The sequence below is a fragment of the Leucoraja erinacea genome, chromosome 28, assembly GCF_028641065.1.
Source record: "Leucoraja erinacea ecotype New England chromosome 28, Leri_hhj_1, whole genome shotgun sequence".
NCBI classification, from domain to species: Eukaryota; Metazoa; Chordata; class Chondrichthyes; order Rajiformes; family Rajidae; genus Leucoraja; species Leucoraja erinaceus.
The window spans coordinates 21068786-21088180 of NC_073404.1; the positions used below are offsets into that span (position 1 = coordinate 21068786).

The 19395-nt window shown below is 42.8% G+C and overlaps 1 long non-coding RNA gene across 1 annotated transcript; it reads left to right on the plus strand.

Moving 5' to 3' along the window:
* Positions 1–1511: 1511 nt before the first annotated feature.
* Positions 1512–8376, plus strand: LOC129710758 (uncharacterized). Its single transcript, XR_008725724.1, has 2 exons — positions 1512–1810; positions 7907–8376. It is a non-coding gene; the product is annotated as an uncharacterized LOC129710758 (long non-coding RNA).
* Positions 8377–19395: the final 11019 nt, after the last annotated feature.

The following is a 19395-nucleotide window of genomic DNA, read 5'->3' on the forward strand; positions in this document are numbered from 1 at the left end:
ACGATACAGGCACATAACATGCATTGTTAGACATAAAGTATATGCTGCACTGATTTGAGCGTTTTTGTCTGCGGAACTCGCTCAATGTTTGGGTATCTGAGCTTATAGATGCAGTTCCCAGGCATGTTCTGCATACAAAAGGTCCCAATAGGTGCAGGGCTAACTTTCAGCAGTGTTTTTATTTGCTCTCACAAGATGTCAGTGTGGCACTGTCAGAAGGTTAGTAATGAAGCAAAACTAAAGCATGCTGGAAACTAAACCATTATTTATACTCCATTCATTTGAATTTTGCAAAAGCCTTCTATATGCAATTTGAAGCAGATCCGTTCACCTCTGTAGTTGCTAATTTGCTTGGATCATGCAAATTGTAAATTTTAAATTATTCGTCTTTTTGTTCAAATCCCTTCCATGGGCTTCCAACTCCCTTCGTAAACTGTTCCAGTCCTATCGTGCTCCAAGAACATTACACTTGCCAAATACCAGTCTCTTTATATACCTCAGTCCCTTCACTCCACCACTGTAGCTATGCTTTCATTCACCTAGGACTAAGTGCTGGAATTCCTCCAATAAATTTAGCTGCCTAGCTATTCTAATTTAAGTTTCGATATGAACCCTATCCATGTAACAAAGCTTTTAATCACCTTTGCTAGTACCACCTCCTTTGTTTGTGCCAATATTTGCCTGATTCTGAATAGCACTTTCTTGCATTAGTACCTCTAGAGAGGCAAGTTGATGAAAAACATTTTTTTCCCTTCATGACAGAGGATCTTCCTTTCATTTAGATTTAGCACAGGAAAGTAGTCCTAATATAAAAGAATAGCCATAATCTTATTGACACGCTGTAGAAGGGGTGCAATTGCTCTGGAGAGGATCCAGGGGTGATTTATGAACATATTGGCAGGGCTGGAATTTCTTTTCACTTTGAAGAAAGATTTGATAACTGGGATGGTATTCTCTGCAGCAACGGAGGTGAAGAAAAGACTTAGTTGAGGTTGATAATATTATTTGAATAGGACCAGAACAAGAGGTCACAGTTTAAGGATAAGGAGGAAATCTTTTAGGACCGAGATGAGGAAAACATTTTTCACGCAGAGAGTGGTGAATCTCTGGAATTCTCGACCACAGAGGTAGTCGAGGCCAGTTCATTGGCTAGATTTAAGAGGGATTTAGATGTGGCCCTTGTGGCTAAAGGGATCAGGGGGTATGGAGAGAAGGCAGGTACGGGATACTGAGTGGATGGTCAGCCATGATCATATTGAATGGCGGTGCAGGCTCGAAGGGCCGAATGGCCTACTCCTGCACCTATTTTCTATGTTTCTATGACTTGTTTTGCTTAACAAAGAGTGTCGGAAGGAACTGCAGAACTGCACCGACTCACCCGGTCCGCTCCTGCCTCCGGGCCGGCGTTAAAACTCTATGCGGTGTGGACAAAGCGGCCGCCGGACACAGAACTGCCGGAGGTGAGGGTGAGATGTGTGAGTGGTGCCTCGTGGGGGGCGGTGGTGGGACCACCGCCGTGTCTCACCTATCACAACATCTGCACGGGAATGTGAATGCAGGTGAGGCAGCATCCATGGAACAGTAGACAAAAATGTTGGAGAAATGCTTGAGTCTGAAGAAGGGTCAAACTCAGACATAAATGCTGCCCCACCCGCTGGCTTACTCCAGCATTTTGTGTCTATCTTGCTTCAATTTCTTATGTTCTCCTTTGTCAGTTTAGGGACGAATCACAAGATTTTTCTAGTAAAGGAAGGGAGAATGAATAATAATCCAGTCATCGGAACGATGGAAAATGATGAACTTGGAAAAGGTGATTGCAATGCTGGAAAATACACTGATGTGGAGTGGGAGGAAGGTGATTGGTATGTGAGACAAGTTAGAACCCCCAATGTTTTGCTGTTGAAAATTAAGACTCACATAAAACTAGAAAGTAGTAGATCATAGTAAATAACGTCAGGAGAGGTGCTGGAAGTATAGAACTGGATTTGGAAACTAAATAATGCCACGACAAATGAATGTCTGCTTCATTTAAGAAAGGAACCAGAATGGATCCTGGAGGAACCACAGATCAATAGTCAATAGTCTATTTAATTGTCATTTGGACCCCTGGAGGTCCAAATGAAATGCCGTTTCTGCAGCCATACATTACACACAAATAGACCCCAGACACAACATAATTTACATTTTACATAAACATCCATCACATAGCTGTGATGGAAGGCCAAAAAAACTTATCTCTCCACTGCACTCTCCCTTCCCCCCCCCCCCCCCCCCCCAAGATGTCAAAGTCAAAGCCCCCGGCTGGCGATGGCGATTGTCCCGCGGCCATTAAAGCCACGCCGGGTGGTGCGAGGTCGCACATCGGGTCTTGGTGTTAGAGACCCCGGCGTGCGCTCGCAGAGTCCCGCGGCCATTCCAAGCCGCGCGGGGCAGTGATGTAGGCCCCGCTCCAGGAGCTCTTCGACCCCACAACTCGGGCGGGAGAAGTCGCCATTGCAGGAGCCCCGAAAAAGCGGTCCCCCTCCAGGGATCCGCGGGCTCCCGGTGCCGCCGTCCGCAGACCCGCAGTAGCAGCCTCCGCATCAGCAGCAGCGGCGGCAGCGCTCCTCCACCGCTCCACCCGCTCCGGTCTCGGCCAGCTCCGCGACGGTGAGGTGAGTCGGCACCAGAGTCCCCGGTTTCTTCTGTTGGAGGCCGCTCCTCGTTGCAGTCCCAACGACAACTGAGACCCAACGAGAAAAGGTCGGGTCTCCAGTGCAGGGAGAGATTCAAAAGTTCCCCCCCTCCCTCCCACCCCCCACCCCCACCCCCACCCCCCCACACACACACACACCCCGAACATAAAATAACAAAATACTACATATAAACATAGACAAAAATAATAAAAACGCGGACAGGCTGCAGAGGCCGCTGCTGACCGGAGTCGCGCCGCCTACAGTGACAGATAGTGACAGAGGTGAAGTACGTTGCTGTAAGTGGTCTGACAATACAGTAAGTTAGGACAGTGTCACAAATCTGGACAATGAATAACCTGCTGGTATATTTCAGCAATATCAGGAGGCAAAAAAGGTGTGTCAAAGGACCATGCATTGCAACTGCTCCAGATTCCAGCATCTACAATGGATAATCTTTGTGTGGTTATTTTAAGGAAAATGTGAAAATATTCATTTTTGAACCAAAACTGAATTGGAGAAAGGGATTGAAGGGAGCTATCGGGGAATACGGTCAAAGATAAGTTAAAAAGTAGAAGGAAATTACAAAGAAATACACAGGGGTGAAGGCATTGAAAGAGGAACAATATTATCTCTATTTAGTTGCTGTATTATCAAGACAATAGACAATAGGTGCAGGAGCAGGCCATTTGGCCCTTCGAGCCAGCACCGCCATTCAATGTGATCATGGCTGATCATCCCCAATCAGTACTCCTGCCTTCTCCCCATATCCCATGACTCCGCTATTTTTAAGAGCCCTATCTAGCTCTCTCTTGAAAGCATCCAGGGAACCAGCCTCCACCGCCCTCTGTGGCAGATAATTCCACAGACCCTCCACTCTCTGTGAGAAAAAGTGTTTCCTCGTCTCCGTTCTAAATGGCTTACTCCTTAGTCGTAAATGGTGGCCCCTGGTTCTGGACTCCCCCAACATCGGGAACATGTTTCCTGCCTCTAGTGTGTCCAAGCCCGTAACAAACCACTTAAGAATAATTGGAAAAATACAGAAGATACAGGTTGAGGATAAATGCACAAGATTGGAGTCTGAAGAAAGGTCTCAAGCCGAAACGTCACCGGTTCCTTCTATGCAGAGATACTGCCTGTCCCACTGAGTTATTCCAGCATTTTGTGTCTACATAAGATTGGAGACAGACAAATATATTTGATGCGGAAAGTACTAAAAGTCAGGAAAGTGCAGACAATGCAGGATACATAACAAAGAGTGAGATACTAAGAGAATAAAACAGTCACAGAGAGAAAAACAGAATGAAAGAGTCACCAGCTGTCGGCTTTCTAGTCATATTCAGAATGCCAGTGCATTCAGTTCTCTTTGACTGATAGCCAGTTTTGTTTAGTTTTGAGATACAGCGTGGAAACAGGCCCTTCGACCCACCGAGTCCGTGCCGACCAGCGATCCCCGGACACTAACACTATCCTACACGCACTAGGGACTATTCACAATTTTACCGAAACCAATTAAACTACAAACCTGTACATCTTTGGAATGGGAGGAAACCGGAACCCCTGAGAAAACACTCTGTTTACAGGGAGAACATTAAAAACTCCATACAGACAGCACCCATGGTTAGGATCGAAACCGGGTCTCTGGCACTGTAAGGCAGCAGCTCTACCACTGCGCCACATTGTCACCTATGCAAATAAACAAATTGGGAGCATGAGTTGGCTTTGTGAGAATGGTCTGTCATTTAATAAGGTCATGGCTTAACCTATTGTAACTCAACTGCATTCCCATCCATCTTCGGTAACCTATAACCTTGCTTATCAATAATTTAACTCTTACTATTTAAAACATGGTTGAAGACACTGCTTCCATCACTTTTTGAAGAATGGAGTTCCAAGGAATCACAATTCTCTGAGACTAATGGGCAAAAATAACTCACCCGAGTTCAAGATTCTATCAAAATTATTTGCAGTTAAATCAAAAGGTATAATCTTAATTTATTGCTACAAACTTGTGCCTCTGATTCCAGCAATTCTTGCAGCTACCTTCTTCATTTGAAGCAAATGTAGCATTGTTGTACTATTACAATATTGAAGAACCTGCTTCTCAGAGTAAACACTCAGCAAGTCTCTATCTGTTCTTTCCATCGAATGTAAACATTAATATATCAAACTAATTTATAAGCATCAACATAACTAAAATATATTATCTGGCCATTACCATTTTACTATTTATAGGAGTTTGCTCTGTACAAAGTGGCTCCTACGCTTTCTAAATTTTTAAAATAACTTCTGAAGTACTTCATTGGTTGTAAAAACACTGTGATGAACTGAGGATAACAAAAGGCATTAAATAAATGTAGTTTATTTTCCTTCAGCCTGTTCTTCCTATGTCATCGCTAGACCTGTCTACTTCAACATTGTCATGGGTACTATCCATCCTCAACCATCCATAAATTACAGTCCATCTGAGATTGTGCTGCTCCCAACAATCACCCTCGCATTCTCTTCCCTGCATTTGCCCACATTCCTATAAGGCTTCCAATTTAAAATTCAAATAGTGGGGATTCTGTTATTTAATCTTCTGTTTTCCATTAAAGCTCATTGTAGGTCAATCTACTTACTTTCTCATCTGTGTTTTACCTTTCCTATACTTTATTTTGTTTTTTCTTTAAAAGGCGTTCATCTGAAAGTATTCGCCAGTTTTTACATATGCATTTGTTTCCTTTGTTTAAGCTGCTGATTACTCCCAACATTTTGTTTCTTCAGGTTTGAGCCTTTGATGCTTTTATTTCTGTCTCTGATTTTATTCCACTAACTTTCCGTTAAAGTGATAATCCTTAAACTAAACTCCTCTTTTCCCATTTAACTTGGGGACAAAGGTTCACGACAGGAAGAAACATCTCAATTAACATACCCCTCACCCACAGTAATTCACAACATAAAAGGAGATCTAACATGATACTGGACCCACCCTTCCTCCAACAAAGCAAATGGAAGAGCCAGTTTCAAGTAAGACTTTACAGATGGAAGAGCACACAAATTGGACAAATAGAGAAAAAAGTGATTGTTAGCAATCGCATCATAAAATAACTATAAGATCCACAAAGATCTTCATCAAAAGGTGCAGGGCCAGGATTAAAGATTAAGATCACGAGGAATGTTTGCTTTTTATCTGTTGCTTTGCCTCTTCTTTTCATCTTTTCCATAAAAGGGTTTGAATATCTTTCAAATCATTATAATGAAAGCTACAGTACATGCCTAAACACATCAGATTCTGCTGCTGTCCATGTCTTCACATGTATCTCAAGCACTCTTTCTGTCCTCCATAGATTCATATCTTTTACACAGATTTTTAAACATATGCTTCAGAAAATCATCTGCCATTTTCTCCTTCTACACTGAATGGTGAGTGGAGGTTACTGCAAGTGAATGCTTCACAATAATTATCAGATTACAGATAAGTGTTCGAATTTGCAGTCCAAGAATTTAGAGCAAAATTGTAAAGACTATTTGGTCTGGAAATAGACACAAAAATCTGGAGCAACTCACCGGGTCAGACAGCATTTGAGGTGATGTTTTGGGTCGAGACCCTTCTTCAGACCTATTCCTTTTCTCCAGAGATGCTGCCTGTTTGGCTGAGTTACTCCACCTTTATGTGTCTATCTTCGGTTAAAACCAGCATCTGCAGTTCCTTTTTACGCAAAAATATACCAATCTTGGGTTTAAAGACAACTATTGGCTGAGTATTAATTGCAAATGCTAAATTCCAAAATTTGCAAAGCACACTTGTGAAGCATTGCCTGACTTCACTTCTGAAAGGCCCAGCTCTTATTTTTAGGCCATTGAAACAAATAAAATACCAATCTATTACCCATGATACCTTGCTATTTAAATTCACATGCCAACCTTCGATGTGGTACTTCATCAAAGATTTTTAAAAATCACAATTTTTCTCTTATCCTAAGCTCCAGTAGCTTTGCCAAAAAACATTTACTTTCCAAAAATCTATATTTAATGTAATTATATTTTTCCATGTCCTGCCATTTAATTCATAATAATCTCTAGCATTTTACTACCACTGATCAAAAAAACTTGCGGGAGGAACTCAGCAAGCTAGACAGCCTCTATATAGAGGGAAATGGACTATGCTTCAGGTCAGGACATTTCTGTAGTCTGTGTCCTCACAACCGATGTTCCATCGATCTATGTTACCTCTCCACTTTTAAATAATGGTATTATGGTTAATGTCCTCCACTCTGGATGAATGATTCTGTAATCTATAGAATTATGAAAAATAATATAATAATGTATTTACTATTTCCACTAATATCTTTTTTCATTTCTTGCATGAAAATGATCAATCGCTGCGATTTATCAGCTTTTAAGCTACTTATTTCTTAAACACTTTTCTTAACTAATTTTCTTTCATTCCTTACATGACACCACCATCAATCACATGCTTACATCTTCACCCCTTTCCCCCCAGACCACGTCCTCTGCAACTTCTTGGTTCACACATCCCTTCCCACCAAACCTTTCGTCCTGCAAGTACAACACGCTGCAACCGCAGGAGATACAACTCATGCCCCTACACCTCCTCCCTCACATCCATTCAGGGACCACAGCACACCTTCCAGGTGTGACAGATGTCACCTGCACCTCTTCTAACCTCATCTACTGGATTTGGTCCTTCTGATATGGCCTCATTTACATCGTCAAGACAAAGCATAGACTAGGTCAGCGGTTCCCAACCTTTTTTAGCTCATGGCCCCCTTGGGATCTTTTAATTTTTCTATGCCCCCCCCCCCCCCCCCCCCCCCCCCCCCCCCCCCCGATATTATTAACGGAAAAAATATTATAATACCTTCCATAAAAATATCAGTGTATTAATTGCACATTTATTCTCTTTTATTCTATTCCACAAACATCAAAAGTATTTCAACTACATAGATTTAAATTTATTAGAACTGAAATTTAGGAGGCTCTGTGGCCCCCTTCATTGAACCTGTGGCCCCCTAAATCCCAAAATATTTCAGTGGCCCCCCATGAAATTTGCCATGGCCGCTTTGGGGCCATATGGCCCCAGGTTGGGAATCACTGGACCAGGTGATCGTTTCACTGAATGCTTGCACTTGATCTGTCTTGGGCCTACTGGATCTCCCTGTTGCTAACCATTTAACACCCCATCATATTCCCATACTGATCATTCTGTCCTGGTTCTCATCCATTGACAGGAATCAAGGGGTGGAAGAATGCAACCTTCACGTGGTCCGCCCTGTTTCGACTAATGTAATCAACTCGACGTGCACAAACGGAAGATCAAATAGAACAAGTTGTCCAACAACTTTAGGCTGTGCACGCCACACGAAAGAAGAAGAAGAAGCCAAGAATCAACATCTTCTATTCCATTTGAGTAGCTTACAACCCAACAGTATGAACATTGAATTCTCCAAGTTCAATGGTACTTTATTTAATGGTACATAAAATGCAGGTGACAGGCGTCAGGGATTAGTACGGGTGTCAGGGATTATGGGGAGAAGGCAGGAGAATGGGGTTAGGAGGAAGAGCCTTGATTGAATGGTGGAGTAGACTTGATGGGCCAAATGGCCTAATTCTGCTCCTATCACTTATGAACTTTATTTGCACATGTACTGGGGTGCAGTGACATTATTTTTCTGCATAGAGTTCAATAAAAGTATTACTATACATAAACACATCATAGATTCAGTACAACGTTATAAGAATTGTACAAAGAAACAATATACAAGAGTTGTCAGGTTTGGCGCCATTTTCAAGTCAAGTTGTTATGTGTCGAGTTCTGGCGACCTTGTTGGTGTCCTCCACCGCTGCTCCACGCTCCGTGCCACAGCAGGTCCTACCTGGTCCATGCTTTTAGGTAACACCCTCTTTCCTTCCTGTGCCCCACCCTGATGCTCACCCAATTCTCCCACTATCCCACCCTCTTTTTTCGTTCCCCACATACCCCTCCCTCTGGCTTTACATCTCACCCTTCTCTGCTTATGTAACATCTTATTATCTACTTTTCCTCTCTAGCCTTTACACACCCATCTGACAATGCCCCCTTCACCTGCATCCATTTATCATTTGGCAGTTTTTATCTTGCCCACCACCCCCCACCCCACTCTCCACTACAATCTGTATGAAGTGTCTGGACCCAAAACATCGCCTGTCCATGGCCTCCAGAGATGCTGCCTGTGTTACTTTAGCACTGTGCTTTTTTTGTGTAAACCAGTATCAGCAGTTCCGTGTGACCCCATTATGAGTTTGTTCTTTTCTGAATGTACGCATCCTACACCTGACTTCACTGATCTTTTTATGCTTGCATTTTAGCAACATTATTAGTCGATTTTATGTTCCTTGAAAGTTTCGCTCAATTTTTGCACATTTGATCATTTTTTTGTGCTTTGATGCTATTTAAATTACTGCTAACCTTCAAGTGTGCTACTTTAACAATCAGGAAATCGTGTTTGCATTGAATACTGATCTTAACTAAAGCCAAAAACAACTGCAGGGGGAGTGAAGATGGAGACAGCTGCTGGAGGGTGATAAGTGATGACTCAAAGGCTACAAGACCTGGAATCTGATAAGTGGGGAAAGGTGATAATGGAATCCATTCGGGGAGTTATGAAGGCAGAAAGAACCAGATGAGGAAAGGAGTCAGTGAGTGAAATATCTGGGTCGTAGGTTAAATTTTTTTTTTTTTAGAATTAGAATTAGATTCCTTTATTTTCATTCAGACCTTTCGGTCTGAACGAAATTATTGTTGCCTGCAGTCATACACAGAACCAATAAAAACAAAACATACAATAAACACAAATTAAACATCCACCACAGTGAGTTCACCAAGCACATCCTCACTGTGATGGAGGCAAAGTCTTAGTCTTAGCTGGGGAGATCAAAATGGGTGATGGGGACCTGGAAAATATGGGGGAGGGGGTGGATAGGAGGGCAGCATCTGAGAAAGGGAGCGAAATGGGAGGAACAGATGTAGATTGGAGAGAGAGAGGGGGGGGGGGGGGAGGGGTGGGGGGGAGAGGAGAGGAGAGGGGGGGGGGGGGGAGAGAGAGAGAGAGCACATTTTTAAATTCAGTGCTCTTAGCATTGGGTTGTAAACTACCCAAGAACAATGTTCTTTGCCCTCATTTTTTTTTTTCTTGCTTTGTTCCTTTTTATTTTGTTCCTCCAGCATTTTGGATTCCCTGTACTGACACCTTGCGTCCCTTTACCACCTTCTATGCCACATATTATTTAGTTTAAAGCTGGATTTCACTTGCAGTGATTTAATATACCACAGCTGTGACCAAGCATGCTTCAGCTGCAATCCATCCCAACCGAATGGGGTTCTTTCCTTCCCCAGTTCTGATGCCAGTCCCCTGTGAATCAAAACCTACTCCTCCTACACCATTCTTTGCAGCCATTGTTTCGCCTCACTGACCCTGTGACTACTTCCTCATGGTTTAGGAATAATCAGGAAATCATCAGCGTGCTGTTATCTCGTCCCTGCTGCAGAGTAGTGTCTATCCTTTATAAAATATATACTGTCCTTTATTACAGCCATATTTTTTTTTTAACACAATGCCGCAGTAAGTTTGCTCACCTCCCACAGTTCCCACACTCATTCACTGGATTTTCAAGCAAATAAAATATTTTAGACAAATGCCAGTATCCAGATACCTCTGATATGAATTCTTGGATCTGCATACCCATCTTGTTCCCTGTCACATCCTCCTGCTCCTTACCACAAATCAATTCGAAAGTACTTCCTGCAGAAGTTTTCAGATGACTCTGCAATTGTGGGCTGCATCAGTAAAGGGAGGGAAGCTGAATACAGAGGCGAAGTCAACAATTTTGTTGAGTGGTGTGGGCGAAATCACCTGCTGCTCTACCCCAACAAGACTAAGGAATTACTGGTAAAGGAGGAGAGGAACACCCCTGTCTCCATCAATACAATTTTAGGCTGCACACACCATACGCAAGAAGAAGAAGAAGAAGCCCAAGGAGCCTCTGCTCATCAACATTCTCTGGTGCTCTTGTTTACCATATATATCCTACCCCTATTTGACTTCCCAAAGCACACCACTTTGCACTGGTCACAATTAAATTCCACCTAGCAACACCCTGCCCAACTTTCCTTCTGATCTATATCCTGCCATACCATTAAGCAACCTTTCTTGTCATCTGCAAACTTACTAATCATACCTTCCCTCATCCACTTCCATTTCATGAATGTATATTACAAACAGAAAAGATCCCAGCACCGTTCCCTGCAGTTTACCACTGGTCAGACTTCCAATTAGAAAAGCATTCTTCCACCACAACCCTCTGCTTCCTATTACCAAATCAACATTGGATACAGTTAGCCAGCTCAGCTTGGATTCCATGTGCCTTGACCTTCAACTTCTGCAGCAGTCTACCAAGTGGGGTTTTGTCAAATCCTTTAGTAATATCCATGCAGACTTTTTTTTCCTCTCTCTCGTTCCAATCAACCCCCTGCTTCTCCCAGACCACTCTACAGACTCCATCACTCTTTTTCACCACCATCCTCATCCTGGTTCCATTCGACGACCACCCACCCACTTCACCCACCATATCCTCTCCATCTCCCTCCATCTGGTTCCATCAACCCATCTCTCCCTTAAATGGTTTCCATTATCACCTTCCTTCCTTAACCAATTTCAACATTCATAGCCTTTGGGTTCACGCTCATTACCCTCCAACCTCAATTGCCACATTCAACATTTGGATGCAAATGTGCATGGCAAGATTAGCAAATTTGTAGATGGTACAAAAGTGGGTTATATTGCAGATAGTGAAAATGGATGTTAAAAATTGCAGCAGGGTGGGCTGAGGAATGGCTAATGGAATTTAATTCAGAGAAATATGAGGAATTGCAGTTTGGAACGTATAACATGGGCAGGACCTACACAGTGATTGGTATAGCTCTGGGAAGTGTTGTAGAGCAGTGTAATCTAGGTACACAGTTCCTTGAAGTTCCTAGACCTTGACTGCCGGCAATAGCCCTCTACTGTTGCGGGGTCCTCTCTTGACGGCTCCATGGCGCCAAGTCCGACTGTGGGGATCTGCCGCCTGGCTTCTCAAGGGCCACAACCTAATGGGAGCATCTGCTGCCTGCGGCCTCCTGAGAGCAAGAGTTCCATCCCAAGTTGCACCAGGTTCCCGTTCTCGCGTAACAAGTAAAATAGAATAGAATAGAATGCCTTTTATTGTGATTCAAACAGGTTTGAACAAAATTTAATTCCTGCTGTCATAACATTGCAGAAGAAAAAAACCAAGACACACACTTAACACAATTTACACAATCATCCATCACAGTGAATCTCCAACACCTCATTGTGATGGAAGGCAAAAGGCTTATCTCTTCCCTTTGTTCTTCTCCTGCAGTCCAGCAGTCCAACTGCAGTGTCGAGGTGACTGGGCTCACGATGTTAAAGCCCCCGGCGGGTGATGGTAAGTCCCGCAGCCGTTTAAGCCGTGCGGGGCGATGTTAGGCGCCGCTCCGAGTCATTTAAACCCCGCGATTCCGGCGGGAGAAGTTGCCGTTGCGGGAGCTCCGAAAAGCGGTCTCCCACCAGGGACCTGCGAGCTCCCGATGTTCCTGTCCACTGGGCCTGTGGCCAGAGCCACCGAAGTTGGGTTGCAGCCGCGCACCACCACAGCTCTCCCCGCTCCGAAGTCGGCCAGCTCCGCGATGGCGAGTCCGCAGAATCCGCGACTGGAGCCCTCAGGTTGGAGGCCGCCGCCGGCTCCACGATGTTAGGCTTAACGACACCGGAGACCCGACGGAAAAGGTCGGGTCCCCGTACAGGGAAGAGATTAAACGGTTTCCCCACCCACCCCCCACCCCACATATATACAGCTAAAAAACAATAAAACACACAATGGCCTGTTTCCTTTATGGCTTGTAGCTAACAATTTGTCTGTTTCCTTTATCATCATTACTTTTTTGCATATCTTTCATTCATTTGTTCTATATCTCTCTACATCACTATCGCTATCTCTCGTTTCCCTTTCCTCTAACTAGTCTGAAGAAGGGCCTCGACCCGAAACGTCATCCATTCCTGCTCTCCAGAGATGCTGCCTGTCTCGCTGAGAGTCCAGAATTTTGTGTCTATACCACATATCAAATGTGGACTTATCAAATAACAACTTCTCCCAGTGTACTCTCCCGAGCTCCAGCATAATAATGTTGTAATTTGCACGACTCCAATTTAGTACCTTCCTGCAAGGTCCTCCATTCTCCCTATTCAAAACAATCTTGAAGCTTATCGAGTTGTGATCACTGTTCCCAAAAATCTCTCCCACCGTAAACGGCCTGTCCCACTTTCACCACGTAATTCACGACCTCTTCCGAGTTTGCCCTCGACTCGTACTCGCAGCATGGTCATCATGAGGTCGTAGGTAGGTCGTAGCAGGCCGTGATGCTAGTCGTAGGTACTCGTGGCATCAAGTAGGTCGGGGCGTTTTTTCTAGCATGATGAAAAATGACCACAAGTAAAAAAGGTCGTGAATTAGGTCATGAAAGTGGGACAGGCCCTTAACAACAGTCACCTGGCCAGGCTCATTTCCCAACACAAGATCCAGTATGTTCCCTTCTTAAGCTGGACAATCCACATGCTGTTTCGAGAAATCCTATTGATTACACTTAATAAATTCTGCCCCGTCTAAGACTTTGGCACTAAGCAATAATAGAGATGTCTGAGGCAAATGTTGCATTTGTTGGGCGATTGTATCTGTACGTCGATTTACAAACATTTTCCCTTGCTGCACCTCCCTGTCCTTGTAATTGACTGGCAGTTGAAAATTATAATTAAACACTCATATCAGACTTGGAAACCCCACTGGACAACCAGTGGGTATGTATTTCAAAAGGAAAAAAACAGGAGAATCAAGAACAGAGAAAAAACATGTTTTCAGTTAAATCTGTAAGTAATCAGATTGTTTTCAGTAACTGGATTGATGTGTTATGTTAGTATCATATAAAAATGAGTACTGCTGTATGCACCCCACCCAACAACCAGTAAATGGTGATATGCTCTACTGCATCCAGGAATGTCACCCTGCAGGTAATTCCACTGCTTTTAAAATAAAACACACACAACAAAGAACAAGACATTTTTTTTAAACTACCCACCCATTAATCAGGCAACGACAAAACTTTTTTTAAGTAAAAAAAGCTTTGAAACCGGTGCTTGATCATCATAACTTTGACAAACCATAATAGGAATGACCTCAGAAATATTAACAATAGTTGATGAGAGTCGCAGTTTAATAAAAAATATTATTTTCATTCTGGGCGACAGAAATATTTTACTTTGTGACAGAAACATTTCCACATTGCTCTTTTGCAGCTTCATGGCCTCCTAATATAATAATGAGGAAGTACATGCTTTTATGAATCAGAGTTACAGCATGTACCAAAGGTACACAAAAATGCTGGAGAAACTCACCGAGTGCAGCAGCATCTATGGAGCGAAGGAAATAGGCGACGTTTCGGGCCGAAACCCTTCTTCAGACCATGAAGAAGGGTTTCGGCCCGAAACGTCGCTGATTTCCTTCATGTGGGAGGAACTTTTTGTGGCAGAAATGTGGACTATATTAGGACCCCGCAACAAAATAGGTTAAGTGAGTGGGTGAAATCTTGGAAAACGGAGCAAATGTGAAAAAGTATGAGTGTATGGAGTTGAAAGTGGAATCGAAAGGCAGACCATTATCAAAAAGGGACAAAAATTAAAATTGAGTGAGGTACTGAGGGATTAGGTATTCATGTACGTGAATTGCAAAAACCTAGCAGACAGGTGTAACAAGTAGAAAAAACAGCAAATGACAAATAAGCCTCCAATGCAAGACTGGAGTTTAACAATAGGGAAAGATTGTTAGTGTGCAGAATACTGATGAGGCCCTATCTGGAGTACTCTGCACACTTTTGGCACATCCTGGTATTGGAGGCTGTTCAAAAGAGATTCACTCAGCTAATTCCTGAGACAGGAGTGTTGTTGTATCACAAGCAGTGAAAGAAAATAGATCCATATTCCTTGGCATTAAGAACCAAGTGTAATAATACTGATCCATACAAATTCTTGATGAGCCATGACAGATGTCCAGATATTTCCACCCGTGGGAAAATTATATTCTCTAAAAGATGAGAGATTTTAAGATTCTAAAATGCAGAAGGATTTGGACTTTATTCTTAGGAGATACAGTGCAGAAACAGACCTTTCAGCCCATTAAGTCCGTGCCAACCAGCGATCACCCCATACACTAACCACAACCTAATTTACCAAAGCCAATTAACCTACAAACCTGTACGCCTTTGGAGTGTGGGAGGAAACTGGAGCACCTGGAGAACACCCACGCATTCACACGTGGAGAACGTACAAACACCATACCGACAGTCTACATAGTTAGGATCAAACCCAGGTGTTTGGGGCTGTAAGGCAGCTACTCTATTGCTGTGCCACTGTGCCGTGAGTATGATTTGCAGCAAGGCTAGTTTCCAGGCACACTGCGTGCTTAGAACTGTTAACATTATGTTATTTATTATTGGGGGAATTGGATAGAAAAGTTGGAAGGTTCTGCTTCAGTTATTTAGGCCATTGGTAAGACCATATATCTAAGGAAGGTTTAGCAATTCAGAGAAAGTTCACTATCTTATGAGGAAAGTTTGCACAGGTTGGACATTCACAAGTCATAGGAGTAGAATTAGGCCATTCAGCCCATCGAGTTTACTCCACCATTCAATCATGGCTAACCTATCTTTCCCTCTCAACCCTATTCTCCTGCCTTCTCCCCATAACCTTTGACACCTTACTAATCAAGTATCGGACAGATTCAGGTGCTCGGGTTGAGAAGACTTGATAGAAACATAAGATTCTGAAGGAGTGTTTCCTCCTGTGAGAATTAGGAACAAGGTATCAATGCTTTGGAATTATTTTTCTCAGCATGTAATGGAAATATTTGAATATCTTTAAGCCAGAGATAGATTAATAGGCAGGGGGTGATAAGTTACCATAGGTAGAAGGAAATGTAGAGTTCAGATTACAGTCAGATCAGCCATTAAATGGTGTAAGAGGTTTGGAGAGCTATCCTGATCATTGCCCTGCTCTCCTTTTCATTTATGGGTAACCTATATTAGTTACCATATTGTCTCTACAAAATTGTCTCAGGCACTAAGCGAGTTCGGTATTCCGACTGCTTTCGACTGTGCATGCCCAGGTCAAAGGTCACTATGCATAACATTGCTGGAAAGCAGTGGAGCAGTGGACCTTCATTTCTTCTGTTTTTTCCCCAGCTTTGATTCTTCTCGGTAAGAAAATGCTGCTGTCAAACTATGAAATGGTTGCATTTATTGTTCTTTTGTTAAGAGCTAAGATTATTTTGTTGTTTTTATTGCATTATTATGCTTTTGTGAGTGAGCGAGATCGTGCTCGTCCGTGGTTGGTGTCGGGTCCGGGTCTGTTCGGTTGCTGCTGGACCGTCCCTGTCCAAGGCGCGGGGAGGAGGCTGAATTGCTGCAGCGCTTGGTGCATGGCCACCGTCGTTCCGGAGCTGTCGGTTGGCCCGGCAGGAGTTGAGCTGGGGTTGGCTGAAGAATTCCATTGCCTTTTACTATTCTGCTAATTTCAAGGCAATGGAATTCTTCAGTCAAGCGACCCCTGCCCCACAGCCAGCGCGAAGAAGAAGCGCCAACTCTAGCCCAACCCTGCTCCCAAACGGGCCGGCCGGGGACCAGCGGCCAACCTCAAATGTCATTTCATCAAGCACCTCTTGCCCCACCTTTGGCAGAATCCACAGATCTCTCACAATTGTCTCAAACTCACATCATAAAACCCAGTTGCGTCTGTGATCTGCTGCAGTGTTGCTTTTTTAAAAAAAAACGTTTAAACTTGAAAACAGTTGACAGCAAAGATCCTAAAGCAAGATAGATCACTCGACGAAAAAGACGTAGTACGGTCATGGGCAGATTCATGGGTAATTTTCAGACCCATTTCTGTAACCGGCTTCCGTCTCCACACCAAAGATCCCGTAGGATACTAGTGCAGAGACGGAAGCCGGTTACGGAAACATCCTCGTAAAAATAAGTTATTTGGGAAATATCTTCTCATTTTCAGAATTATAATTTATTAACACAATCTATCCCCTCGCAACACTGATTACACTGCGAGTCGGGTCGGGTTACTGAAATGGATGAAAAAAAGGCCCACATTCCGATCAGTACTACATGTCAGCCCATTGCATATAGGAGTGGTCTATCTTGCTTGCTATAGGATCTTTGATTGACAGCTCCTCCCCACCACTTCTACCCCCCCCTCCCTCCTGCCCCTGTGGTTACAGGTACTACACTGCTACCTCACCTAAAGCACAGGATGTGATCGCAGGGATGGGAATACTAAATAAATGAGTGCTAAAAGGTGTCATTATAGAGTTATATTTAGGGAAATGTATTATTGACAGCACTTTTGTGCAGTAAACTATCACAAGCTCCTCCCACTCCACTGCTGTGCTTAAATGCTGGTTGAAGGCTCAGCTCTTTGCTGGCACTCCCGCAACATTAAATTGGTTCAAGTGATCTTATTGCTGCGTGGTTTGGTGTTGGGCAAGATAATGTACAATGACCAGCAACTCCAGTCTGAAGAAGGGTTTTGGCCCAAAACGTTGCCTATTTCCTTCGCTCCATAGATGCTGCTGCACCCGCCGAGTTTCTCCAGCATTTTTGTGTACCTGCTGTTGAACTAGGTTCTATTGAAAAATTCTGGTTCGGGGAAAGATGTGCAACCAGATAAAATAAGGTGGGGGGGGGAGAAAGAGATAGCAGGTTCTATCATATCCATCAGGGGATGTCAAGAGACCATTGATCTGTTAACATATGGAGTAGCCACTGCCTATCCCTAGCAATAGCTCAAATGCACTGCACTAACCAGGGAATGCCCTTGAGCCTCATAATTCAGTGCCAAATGACCAAACCACTCACCTTGGCCATTCTCCTTTCCCTGCCCGTATGTGCAATCTCTGCCCAGTGCATCAGTGTTTACTCCATGAGCTCTGCAGTGATGAGATCACAGTTGCACTGCTGCAAGGATGGCAGCATACAGTCTGACTACAGCCTGTCTTTTTTTATTGTGGAGTGTGGATATATCCAGGTCTCCATACTCCATGGCCAAGAGCACTATAACAAATCAACATTCTGCACGGCAATAAATGAGGTATCAGAGTACTAGTATTTCAACTTAAAGATTTCTAGCTGGATTTATGCTTCTGAGCTGAGCCATTTGCCACACAAAATTAAAACATCTACCTTGCATTTTCACCATTTCCTTCTCAAATAGTTTTCCAATTAATTATATCATAACCTCCACCTCACCCATCATCTCTGTACTGTACATCTTATGAATCATTTCATTTTTCATTTCATTTCATTTCATTTTCATTTCATCTTATGATCCATTCTAAGAATAGTACAAAAATATTTTCTAATTCCCTCCAATGAACTTTTGTTTTCTTACTGATCTGAGTTATGCCTTTTATTGCTGCCATTCACTAACCATTGATGTGTCACCATTTTGAAAATTTTCATAATCTTGAAACCTCTTCCCTATGCCTGGTTTCAACCAAAAAGTTCAACTTTCCACGGTTTTCTTCGTAACTCTGATTACCTAACATGTCCAAGGCTTTGGATTTTCACCATATGTAGTGGACTGTTTACTCTTAAAGATGTTTTACTCACACAGTGGAGTCAAGTTACACACGGAGTGGAAGATGAGATGATGTGCAATTGATTGTAAGCTTAACATTTTTGAATTCTCTTTAACTTGGTTAAATAAGAAATCTTTGCATGTATTTTTACGGCTGTTAGTTACTTGAAACAGATTGATAGCTATGCAAAACAAGCAGCTTTGCAGTTAAACAAATGGCTTAATCCTGTACAATCATTTTCCAATAAATTTCTATGCCCTCATCTTTGCTCAAATAATGATAAATATTTATAAAACAGAAGGTATTCAAACATATCTCCAGAAACATCAACATCTTTATTAAACTAGATGCCACCTTCCACTCAGTTTAAAGTTGAATATCCAAGATAGTTGGGTCCCTTGAACATCCAAGGGACTGCCTATGAAGAATATGGCACCAATTTCCAGGGGATTTTCATCTATTATTATTGATGCCATCTGGCTATTAAACACTACAATCTCAAATAAGCTCTGAACTACAATAGACTATTATTCAATCAATCAATCAACCTTTATTGTCATCTTGCAAGCAACAGTTGTTACAGTGCAAAATGAAAAGACGTTTCCCAGTGAATAGCGGAGCATCGCACATGAAATTTAAACACTTCACACATAAAATATTGCACTATTATTGTTTGTTTTATGTGTGTACATGTGTGCGTGTACGTGTACTTGTGAGTACTTTTTTTCTCGTTTATATTGTCTACAGCGTTTACATATTCTGTTGTGCTGCAGCAAGTAAGAATTTCATTGTTCTATCAGGAACATATGACAATAAAACACTCTTGACCTACATTTGAGGGAATGGCTGCCATCCCCTCAAAATCTTGCATCTAAAATGTTCATTGATTTTTAGCAGAAAGAAGCCTTTACCTGGTCCGATCTGAGGGGAGCATGTACTGTGTACCCAAGATCTTAATTTTCCTTTTTCCAATCTCCTCTGCTCCATTTTT